This window comes from Gymnoscopelus braueri (assembly GCF_963280865.1).
Source record: "Gymnoscopelus braueri genome assembly, chromosome: 24".
NCBI lineage: Eukaryota > Metazoa > Chordata > Actinopteri > Myctophiformes > Myctophidae > Gymnoscopelus > Gymnoscopelus braueri.
In genome coordinates this window covers 34,186,086-34,198,700 of record NC_137626.1, presented here as the reverse complement: position 1 = coordinate 34,198,700, position 12,615 = coordinate 34,186,086, and the positions used below count along the sequence as shown (strand labels likewise).

Here is a 12,615-nt window from a genome sequence, read left to right as displayed (position 1 = left end):
TGGAACCAAATGGACCCTCACAGGTCCATTGGTTCCATTTGTATACTTTCAGAGTTAAGGAGGTCCTTGAAATTAAAAGGTTTGAGAACCACTGACCTACTGTAGCCTATAGTATGATTAATGTGTAATGTTAACTCACACGGAGGCAGGTGTGTGACTTTAGGCAGCAGGAATTCTTCCCTCAGGTGTCTCAGCTCGTCGTGTTGGTCCAGATAGTGGGCCACCTCCACCGAGGTGGTCCTGCAGCCCAGCCGGGACGACACCAGCTCCAATGTCTCTCTGGGTGACCCAGCAGAACCCAGCACAGAACTCATCTGGACCTTGAACTGAACTGGCACACTGCAATGAGTTATAATGTCCTACTATTTGGAAAGAAAGCCTCAATTCCGTCCTGAAATATAGACTAAGCAAGTGGTAATGTTATGTTTTAAAATGGTACAAACTTAAGGTATAATGCAGTTTTGTCAATGAACGGACTGAACCAATTGCCTTACGGGGAGGTAATGCCCTTTAACCCTGAGTGATCTATGTAAATATTATTTAGCTAATCATCAGAGAGAGAGAGAGAGAGACACACACACACACATACACACACACACACACACACACACACACACACACACACACACACACACACACACACACACACACACACACACACACACACACACACACTAAAAAAGACTCCTTTTCATTCAAACCAGTAAATGCTGATGATGTGCAGAAAAAACTACTCGCCCTCCAGCCAAACAAGGCCACCGGCCTTGACAATATCCCCACCAGATTCCTCAGAGACGCAGCTACTGCTATTGCCCCTATAGTAGCCCAAATCACAAACCTATCCATCAGCCAGTGTCACGTCCCACAGGATTTCAAGTTGGCAAGAGTAATCCCTCTGCATAAAAAAGGAAGCAAATTAGAACCTGGCAACTATAGGCCTGTTTCCATCCTTTGTTCCATCTCAAAGGTTGTAGAGCGATTAATTCAAGAACAAATCAACAGCTACCTCAGCGAGCATAAACTGTTGTTTGAATTCCAATCAGGCTTCAGAACCTCCCATTCCACTGACACATGCCTACTGTATCTGACCGACTACATCAAACGTGAGGTAGACGCGGGCAAATACTGCGGCATGGTCATGTTGGACCTCCAAAAAGCGTTCGACACTGTAAACCACTACATTTTACTTGATAAGCTGAGGGCGATTGGTTTTGACTGCCCATCACTAAACTGGATGAGATCTTACCTGGAGGGAAGAGAACAAGTGGTTGACATCAACGGAACCATGTCCTCATCCCTCCCGGTGAGCTGTGGGGTTCCTCAGGGCAGCATTCTAGGGCCGTTACTGTTTCTTCTATACATTAACGACATGAGTGCTGCCTGTAACTGCAAATTGTTCCTGTTCGCTGATGACTCGGCACTCCTGATCTCGGGAGAGGACAAGTTGCAATTTGAGGAGGCGCTCAGCTCCGAACTCTCAAAAATCCGTACTTGGCTTACCGATAACAAACTGTCACTACACCTTGGAAAAACTGAATCCATTCTCTTTGGGACCAAACATTCCCTCAGACAGATGGATGTAAATGATTTCAAGGTCAAAGTCGATGACACAATTATCTCTAGCAAAGAAGAGATTACCTATCTGGGTTGTGTTCTTGACAAATACCTGACAGGTGAAAGCATGGCTACAAAGGTGGTCAAAAGAGTAAACCAGAGAACCAAATTTATGGGCAGAGTTTCCTCTTTTGTCAACCCTCAGGCCCTCAGGACCCTCTCTGGGGCCCTGATTCAACCACTTTTTGACTATGCTTGCACCTCCTGGTACTCCAACACCTCAGTGTCACTGAAGACTAAGCTTCAAACCTCCCAAAACAAACTGATTCGGCTACTCCTCGGATTGGGGCCCATGACCCACCTTTCTCCCACCCATTTTGCCAGCCTAGGCTGGCTCAGGGTGGAAGACAGGGTTAAACAACTAAAAATGGGACTGGCCTTCAAAATTGTAAATGCAAATTTGCCCGATATGCCCCCTATTCCCGCATATCTGAGGAAATACCTCCAAAAGGTTAGCGACACCCACAGTCACAATACCAGAGGGAGCGTTAACAACAATTTGGTACCACCCACCCATAAATCAAACATGGGCAAATTCTCCTTCTACAGCACTGCCACCCAGGATTGGAATAGTCTAACTCCATCCCTCAAAAAATGCAGTTCGCTGGGCTCATTTAAAAGAGCCTTAAAAAAAATCACGTTTCAGGAGGCCAAAGGAGGAGGTAGTACCATTTTCCCGTTAGACAGCAGACCCTCCCACCCCCCCCTGTTCTTGTACATATTTTTTTTTCCCCTCTTTTTTATTTTTTTGTTGTACATAGTGTTATTTTTTTTTTGCTGTTTATTTTGTAATGATATTTGAACTGTGGTGCCAATATGCCTATGAATTGAATACCAAGGCCCTCATTGGAAACAAGTCCGCAAGGACTTTTATGAACGGACCTGTTAGACAAAGTATTTTTAAATGTAACTGTGCTGTTTTACATTTTTTGCCTAATAAAATATTCAATCAATCAAAACACATGCGCGCACACACCACTCACACGCACATTCGTGTGTGACTCCTCAGTGTTAATTGGGTCATTATGTAATGATGATAGATGTAAATAACTTCATGTCATGTATTTGATGTTTTGGGGTCTTATGTTAGGGGTTCACAAACCTTTCCATGCTAAGGAACAGCAATATATAACAAAGAAAAAAAGAAAAAAGAAAGGCAAACATAGATTGCAGGTCGTTATTTTTGCTTTTTTTAAGATTCTGGAAAAATTAAATGGTCCCCTGTCGCCCCCTGGTGACGCCAGCCTCACTTTGTAAACCAGTGTTTTAGGATATTTTGTAAATTGTCCCTGTAGGGGAAACCTCATAATGTCCAAATGTTACTTTTCAGCATTCAAATTCGAAAATAGCAATAGTAACAGATCTTCAAGCTCAAAACGTGTCGCTTCGCGCCGCGTTTAGAGCTTGTAGATCTGCTACTTTTGCTACTTTTGTGTAACACTGTAGTATGATGAAAAAACGCAACAGGTTAAAGTATGGAGATTAGAGGTTTCAAAATGAAATGTGTCATTTAGTCAAACATGACTCAGTGTAGGGACAGTGTGAACTGTTTAGTAAAAGACACTTCTGTGTGAAGTAATGTGTTCAAACAATACAGAAAAAAAACCTGTTCTAATAAAAAGCAGATTGAAACTCACTGTGGAGAACTGAGTCTTTTTATATTCACTTTTTCTAATAGTTCTTGTGTTTTCTATTGTGTTTCCTCTAGGCTTTCCAACATGTTCCTGATAACATATTTATTATAGTGGTATTGTGTAAGTTAATGTATAATTAATTAAACAGTTTGTGCAAAGTGCTACATACATGTGTATTTATAATTATTATAATCCCTGCTAGTAGTGGAGCTGTGAGAATGTCTGTCTGTCTGTCTGTCTGTCTAATAACACTAAACCAGATGTGTGTTAAACTACTGGTAGAATTATCAAGTAAGTTGTTATGATTCTTCATGCTCCCTGAAGGATGAACCTACATATTTTGATGACCCAATGACCTTTCCTCTAGCGCCACCCTTGGGCCAAACGTTCCACTTGCACACAAGATATCTCTGTAACACTTTCTATGAAGCCTGTGTCTATAATGCAGGGGTCTTCAACAGGAGGTCCGGGACCCTTAGTGGGTCCTCAGAGTTGGGGGGCCACCAAATCTTTGTGTGATAGGATCATTATTTTTACATTAACCACTTGAACCCTAGTACCCTTTCCCTATTCTGTGGAGAACTTTAGCCAAAAAGTAGCCGATCTACAAGCTCACAACGCCTCGCAGCGCGAGGCGTTGTGAGCTTGTAGATCGGCTACTTTTCGGCAAAGAGGTTTGGTGTAGAGGGAAAAAAAGAGCAGACCAAGTACAGAGTAAGGTCAAGTTTACTAAGTATTGAGGGTTCTAAATGTCTGAAAATACACATTAACGTGAATCCAACATACACGGATGATAGTGCTGTCAAACCAGTCTATGAAGCTATCTAGGAAATCTATGCAAAAGCCTAATCTGCAACACAATGTTATATAATATGTGGTGGGGGTCTCTGCTTCATCTCTGTCTCAGCTAAGGGGTCCTTTGGGCTGAAGAACTCTGAAGACCCCTGATATAATACATTATAAACATATGTGTAATACATTAGGCTACAGTGTTTTGTTTTGCAAGGAGCTAACGGGGGTGAACACTTTTATGACTTGAGAACTACTTTTAAAACTACCAGCTTCAACAAGATCTACCAACCAAAAGATCATTACACCACTGCTGAAAGTACCGAGGAGGCTGTTAAATCTCCACATTTACTTTCTTTGGAATAGTAACGCTGGTGTTATATATAATGCAAACACACTTGGAATGGGGCATGACAAAATAAATAATAATTTAAAAAAAAGTCTTTCTCACATTCTTTTCTTCTTAGAAAATAGCTATTTTTGCTACTTTTGTGAGACACTGTTGCACTATGAAGTAAAGCATTAATTCACAATAAAACATAAAGACTTTAAATAGGGAGATAAGAGGTTTCTGCCCGACAGCCATGATATACATGAGGTGCATGGTTAGAAGATGATTGATGCTTCACAACAGACACTCAACAATGCAAGTTGTCATTGACATCAAACATGATTGAGGCCTACTGGTCTACAGTACTACAGCACACTCTACTGGTGGTCTACAGTACTACAGCAGGCTGCCATCAGTATCAGCTAGTTGTTTTTCTTTCTCATAAGCTCTTGTTTACATCTCTCTCTGAACGTCATGGAGTCACCCAGTCATCCTTGTCTCACCCATAGGTGTCCTTAGCGATGTTTCACCTGTTTCAATTGAAACAAGCCCTGCCCTCAGGGCCTCTGGTCTCACCTGCAGTCAGTGGTTACTCTATGAATTGAGTACAAGGTTTTTTGAGGTTTTGTGGGGTTTAAAAAAAGGTTTACTTAAGTTTAAGTAGCAATACCACAATGTAGAAATACTTAATTAGGTATTTTTAACAAAATGTACTTATAGTACCATTATTATCATTATTTTGAGCTTGCATATCAGCATTTTTTAAATAGCAGAAGTATAAAATAGGGCTTGGTTGGTTTATTCAATGATTGGCTTATTGAAATGACTAATGTTTAGCTTAGTTTTAGTCATTGTACATCTTCTCTAGGAATGCCTGGAATTATAGGAGCTGAAACTAAACGTTTGCTTTGAACGAGTATATTTTTCTTCGTGGACGGTGGCTGAGGCATTGCTGCGTGCAGATAGGATACTGGCAGCAGCGGCTACTGAAGCCAAAATGCTGTGTTGCTTACTGTGTTGTTGTTCTTTGTACCATATATAGACATAGGAATGTAGGTCTGTATAACATTATTTTCCCTGGTGTGAGGTGATCTGCTGAGAGTGATGTGTGACAGGTGTGTGAGCTGAGGGAGTGGTAGAGGAGTGAGTGAGTGAATGAGTGAATGATTGAGAAACTAGGCGGTGACCAGGATGTGATTGGTCCCAGGCTGGTGTGGGAGGAGGATAAAAGGCCAGCTCTTCTCAGCATCCTCTTCACTCCCAGGACTGCCACCAACCAACACCACACATTATATGTTCTCTGTATTACATCCCTGAAAGTATGATATGATTGAAACAGCCGGGTTTTGGTGGGGGTGGTCATTCTTTTGGGTTCTCTTTTTGCTTGTGTTTGGAGGAGTAAGAGTTAGGCTAATGATTGTATTTTGGTTTGTTACGTTGGGTAGTTTTAGTTAGGGTTGTATTGTTTAGTTATTATTTTATATTTCATAACAATTAACCCACCCTGAAGAAATACAATAAAAAACCCATTGTGATTGATTGATTGAATATTTTATTAGGCAAAAAAAATGGAAAACAGCACAGTTACATTTAAAAATACTTTGTCTAACAGGTCCGTTCATAAAAATCCTTGCGGACTTGTTTCCAATGAGGGCCTTGGTATTTAATTCATAGGCATATATAGTGGCACCACAGTTCAAATATCATTACAAAATAAACAGCAAAAAAATAATAACACTATGTACAAAAAAAAATTGTACGGCTGAATCCTTACTTGCTGGTGGTTCCTTGGGAGGTTTCAAAAGGGGTTCCCACGTCATCATGTTGCACCTCAGTTCCCCTAGACTGGGGCCGTAACGGTATGCGAGGAGTGAGGATGCATTTGCACACTCACTATTATGCAAAGTAGCCATTTGGGTACTTGGCTCATGAATCGAGGGGGTGCGCGTTCTAGCGTGCATGTGCATGGACTGCTGCCTATGCGTGAAAAAGAATACTGCGTGGTGTCGCGTGAAGGGACCAGTGCATCCCTGGTTATAGCTATAATGTCCAGATAGAAAATATATCTATCCCCACCTTATAGGATACTTTTATCCACATTGAGAGTGAAGTATTCAAATCAGCTGATTGCTGCTTAAAGGACGACTTCACCCATTTTCAATCTATCTTCATATAATTGGTCCTCACTAATGCTCATGATAAAATGGTAGAAAAAAATCTACTGTCTGTGTCTCACACGAGGGCTGTGGACAGTTCAGAATCCAATCTACCAGTGACATCATCGATGGGGAATCCAAGCTAATAGAAACTGCTGGCTTTCTATTCCTGGAAAGTTGCAATGCAATAACAGAAGCCATTGTTCTCGCGTTAATTAAAAAAAAGGTACCATTTTATCATGAGTTTATTAGTGAGGACCAATTATATGAAGATAGATTGAAAATGGGTGAAGTCATCCTTTAAGCAGCAGAGCGACTCCTGTTGCTGTGCACAAACTGCTGTCAGTGCAATCTAAGCTTGCACATTCCAAGAGTGCTTTGAAGGAGCCATGCTTCGTCTTGTGGTTCTGTATAACATTATATTCCTTGCAAGCGGGCAGCCAATACTTTATTGCACGACAACACAACAGCTTTTCATTGACGCTTTTCATTGAGGTAAGATGAACGCATAATTTGCTGTCCACTCCTCTTTAAATATTCTGTTTTCACTGTCAACTTTCCTCTGTAGGTTTTTGGATAGTGTCATTTTGCAGATGAAATGTTAACGAACTCTGCAAAGACTGCACACATTAAGCAGCTCCCCAGCTGCAAGCCATCAGTCAGGTTACCTTGCCTTTAGTTATGGAAGCCAGAGCTGCGTGTCCACCCATCTGACCACTTAACACATTCAAGCCGGGGACGCATCTGTGTCATTTGAGATTTCTTTGGAATCGTGAAAATGTGTGCAAATATTTGAATATATATATATTTAAAGGGAACATTTTTGACTCAAATCTTTGCTTTTGGGGGTCCTATTACAAAATATTTTTGAGATGGGGATCCGTGGCCAAATAGCCTACATAATAAGTCCTTGACTTGAAAAAGTTTGAGAACCACTGAAGCCACTTGTAGAACCCCCAGAAGCAAAGATTTGAGTTAAAAATGTTCGCTTAAAAAAATTATATTCAAAAGATTTGCACAAACTTTAATGATTTTTTCAAAAATAGCAGATATATAAGCTCGTAGCGCGGCACCGAGTGCTAAGTGTTTTGAGCTTGTATATCTGCTATTTTTGAATAGCCAAAGACATCTAAAATGACAGAGATGCGTTCCCGGATTGAATGGGCTGCCGTGTTAAGTGGTCAGACGTAGGCCGTGTGCATCTTCAGAGCATGTTATGATCATTTAATCCATTGTGTTCCGGCTTGGATCAATGGAACTAATGTAGTACACTTTTAAGTTAGTCTATCAGTATCATAATGAAAACTAACTTTTCAAGGTTTTAAAGAAAAAAATACCATGATATATTTTTTTTACATCATTTATTTTAAATATTAAGTGTTAAATTATCATTAAAATGTGATTAGTCTCGCCATCCAGACTGTTTCCTCCCACACTTTTCAAATGCTTCTTCATACAGTCTGGAGCAACGGAAGCTCTGAAAATGATCCGGGATACAGCAGTTGACACCACCTCCCCGCTTCTATTTCATCTTTACAGTCGTGCACATTTCTCCTAATATAAATAAAAATGATAGAAGCCTATATAGCTTGCTGCTTCGTAGAAATGGAAATATTTTAAAATATGATTTTCTTGAACGAAAATTACGATATCTTGGCTTTGGGGATGTGTAGTTCCAGACTCTATAAAGCATTCAGAGATTGTGGAATAGTTGTCTGGCTACGTGAGACTACTGACTGATCAACACAATGATTGATCACATATTATGAACATTGAACCAATACACTCAGTAAGTCACATTTTAATACAAACATCATTTTACCACCATACAGTATGTCTCCCTACTGACTGTTTATTCTATTCTCTGAGCATAGATTTGTTTCTATTCCTACTGATTCATGTACAGTGACACTGAAAGGCAGAGACTGTAATCTAACTCAGATTAGCAACAGTGTGTTTTTATATTCCTGTAATTATTAACCGCAGACCATGCAGCCTTCATTTTATTGCACAAGAATGTTAACATAGTCCTAAGCTATAGGTGTCAACAACGTTAATTATTTTGTCAACTAGAAAATAAGAACCCTTTAGACGTTTGGCCTCTACCTGAATGGACTACCTCTGAAACTGGTTATTTTAACCCTTTAAGACCAGGAACGCATCTGTGTGTCATTTTTAGATTTGAGCTATAACCATTATCTTATACTTTGGGCTATGCAAAAATAGCAGATATACAAGCTCATAGCGCGGCACCGAGTGCCGCGCTACGAGCTTGTAGATCTGCTATTTTTGGGTGAAATCGTGAAAATGTGTGCAAATCTTTGAATATCTATTTTTTAAAGCTAACATTTGTAACTGTCAAATGTCTCAACAAATGTCTTGATTTTTCTATATCAGTGGTTCTTAAACTGTTTCACGTCAAGGACCTCCCAAAATTATATGAATTTGGCCGCGGACCCCCATTTCAAAATATGTTGTTCCAGGGACCCCCACCAGAAGCAAAGATTTGAGTTTTTTTTTAATTGCTTTAAAAAATAATATATTCAAAGATTTGCTCAAATTGTCCATGATTTTTCTAAAATAGCAGATCTACAAGCTCATAGCGTGGCACTCTGTGCCACGCTATGAGCTTGTAGATCTGCTATTTTTGAATAGCCACATAAATCTAAAAATGACATGCGTTCCCGGTCTTAAAGGGTTAAATATTCAATGACTCTCAAATAAAACTTTTTTTTAAATTATATTAAATTATTTTATTGCTTCTACTACTGGACCTAATGTTATACTTTTATCAGAATTGTGGTTAAAACATGGAGATGGTGGCAACATGTCAGAAATGATGCCCTTCCTGTTTATGTTTTAGTCAGTCCAGTTTAAGAGGTTGTGTTTTTTTTTTTTTAACAGTGGTGGAAAGTAACATTTACTACAGTGCTGTACTTATGTACTTTATTTTTTTTCCAAGCACATGACTTCCACCCGCTACATTTTAATATTGTACTTTTGACTCCAATACTTTACTAGAAAGGGACTCTTGGGACCCAAACTTACTAAATATACATGAAAAACTTGAGCCCTATTTCAAATATAGTGAAAATAGCCAATCTACAAGCTCACAAGGTGTCAGAGTGTGACACGTTGTGAGATTGTAGATCTGCTATTTTCACTTTTCTTAAATAATTTTCAATACTGCAATGCATTTATATCAAAAAAGAGAATGTCCTTCATAATTTGTACTTTTGAATACTTTGAGTATTTGCTTGAACTGTGTATACTTTGTCCACCACTGTTTTTTAATAAGCAATTTAAATGCTTAGTCATTACTATGAGTGACATTGTGTTTAGAGCTATTTCTTCACAACAAAATCACTTAATTTTACAGAACGCTGTGGTTAGGCTTTTTAAACTAAAGCCAGTATGAAGAGAACATGAAGGGAGGGAGGGGGTGTCTGTGTTTGGTGGTGTGTTAGCTTTATTGAGATAATTTTTAATCCCCATTTTTAATTCTCAGTAGAATTATATTAGAAATGTGAATTCCGTGACCGGGGTGGTTTATCAGGCTAGCATAATGTGTCTTCCATCATGTTCACAACACTTTATAATTCAAACTTTATTCCACAACTGATATATTTGATAATGTTGTAGATATAGTGTTGAATCGCGACACCTTGTGAGCTTGTAGATCAGCTATGTCTGCTATTTTTGGATTTAAAAAATATATAATGATGTTTCAATATGGAAACGGTTATGATGATTATGCCAAATAATTGTGATTAGGTGATGATCTAATAATTGTGACAAGCCTAGGTGGGAGATGTCTTTCTGAGAAAGTACCGAGTACAAGAACACAGGGAATTGTCCTGGGAATCAGAAACTAGATCCTCTTTAAAGAGTATTAAGTGTCACGATGGTGGACTACCAGCTTATGGATTCTGATTATGAAACTCATAACATGATCTCTCTCTCTCTCCCTCTCTCTCGCTCTCGCTCTCGCTCTCTCTCTCTCTCTCTCTCTCTCTCTCTCTCTCTCTCTCTATCTCTCTCTCTCTCTCTCTCCCTCCCCCCCTCCCTGGACCCCACTTTGAGAACCACTGCATTAGGAAAACAAAGGTAAGATACAGCCGCAATAGCAAGTTTTACTGATCTGTTCACTGCTTTGATTTTGATGTAAAATAGTCCTTTTGTCTGGGTCTGAACTCAGTTATGACAGTGAGTTCACATGACTGTCAGTGTGTTTGAATATGTGTGAGGAGACAATAAACTAAGTGAACGTGAACCTTTACTCACAACAAACTGTTTGTCAGAGTTATCACACAATAAATCAAACAATCATAAAAGTTTACACCTAGAACTACTTAGAATACACTCCTACGCGCTCTCTCTCTCTCTCTCTCTCTCTCTCTCTCTCTCTCTCTCTCTCTCTCTCTCTCTCTCTCTCACTCTGTTCAGTTCTTACACGCATCAGAAGGTTGACTGAGTCTTTGTTAAAGTATAGAGAACCAAACCTTCACCTTGGTGTCAGATTATATTCAACATGGAGAGGTACATTGCTACTTAACTATTTACTTGACAATCTACTACAGTCTATTATTACAATTACTACTATTAACAATGTTTTCATTCAACAGACGCTTTTATCCAGAGTGATCTATAAAGTACAAGATCCCAGTAAGCAGCATGGATCCTAGTCAACCAACAACTGGGTAAGTGGACCATGAATTAGCCTACAGTTATAAAACTAAAGTATATTTGAAGCTACTGTTCGCTGATGTACCTGTAATCAGTGCAGCATCTTAGGGCGCTTTCACACTATGGTCCCGGGTGCGCACCCCGGACCACATGGCAGATGTTGTGGTAGTGTGAACGTAGCGAACCGTTCCCCGTAACGCATCACCGTACCGTACCCGAAACCACCTGGGGAGGTAGTCTCGGGTCCGATTGCTGCGGAGTCGGGAACGGAACGCGGCAGTGTGAATCCATCCGTACCAAGAGAAGGAAGTGGACAGACTGGACTGCTAATCATGTATCATTTTTATATTTGTTATAATGACGCATTATTTTAGCTGGGTTATACCTTCTCATAGTTCTACTTGAATGTTGACAAGAAATAATAATCCCGCTAGTGTTTGAGTAGCGCGAGCCGTGAAAAATAATAAACAAAAAACACATGTGTGGCGAACGTATTTATAAGGATAAATACACCAAGGATTAGTCCGTGACGTCATACCAAGGATGCGTCCGTGACGCCAATATCATATTAACAGACAACGTTACATTTCGAGGTTTCAAAGACCAGAGCACACACTGCTTTGGTTGTGTATTGTTGATCTGTTGTTATTATAACTCAAGACAACGTCAGGAACACAGTCAAACTTTATTATTCACTCTAGAGTGACTTTTCTTCTGAGAATGACATTCTCTCTTCCAAAGCCCCATAGTCAACAGCGCCCCCATGAGGCACATATTTACCATTACTGCTAAATTAAATGGTCTCGAGTACGAAAGGATTTTGGCCAGTGTGAATGCTGACCAGCTGGGAGAAGCCAAGCATACTCGGGAACGCTTCGATTCAAACGGATCCAGTGTGAAGCCGCCTTTAAATGAGCCTGTTGTCTATGTTTCAGCCTTTCAAGCTGAGTGTCAAGCAGGGAGACATGGGATTTGAACTCAAATCCCCCAATCTCAGGGGAGACACTCTAACCACAAGGCCACTGAGCTGGTCTTGATCACTGACAGCTTTATTTTTCCCTGTAAATACCGGTCCATATCTATCGGTCAGATGTGAATTAGTAAACGGTGGAAACTTCTCATTATAATAGGATTTGGGTTTATTCCAGAGAAGAGATCTTACAAGCGTCGGAAAAGCATAGTTCCAGATATATTCTTCTGAAGTTTTGAACAGAGATACAGAGTTTTATACACATAACGTGGGGTGACGCCTTTCGTCATCACGTCAGCCGTCAGTTGTGGACATCTTGCTTCATTTCCTGGGCAACCAGGGTTGTGGTGACATTTATGCACAATGTTTATAACAACAAATCCGTGAGGCAATGAGGTTAACCTGCTATCTAATATTGTTCACATACCAAAACGA

General features: G+C 39.9%; 1 protein-coding gene across 2 annotated transcripts in view; it reads left to right on the top strand.

The window, feature by feature from the left end:
• The window catches only part of LOC308080128 (protein NLRC3-like), a 206,663-nt gene that overhangs the window by 111,655 nt on the left and 82,393 nt on the right, over positions 1-12,615 (top strand). Inside the window, exon 1 of one of the 2 annotated variants that reach the window (XM_080421886.1) lies at positions 11,179-11,224. The exons of the other annotated variant lie outside the window; for it this stretch is intronic. The gene's annotated coding sequence lies outside the window, so the exon portion shown is untranslated. Of the gene's footprint in view, positions 1-11,178; positions 11,225-12,615 lie in introns of those variants that run through there. 2 annotated transcript variants of the gene reach the window in all.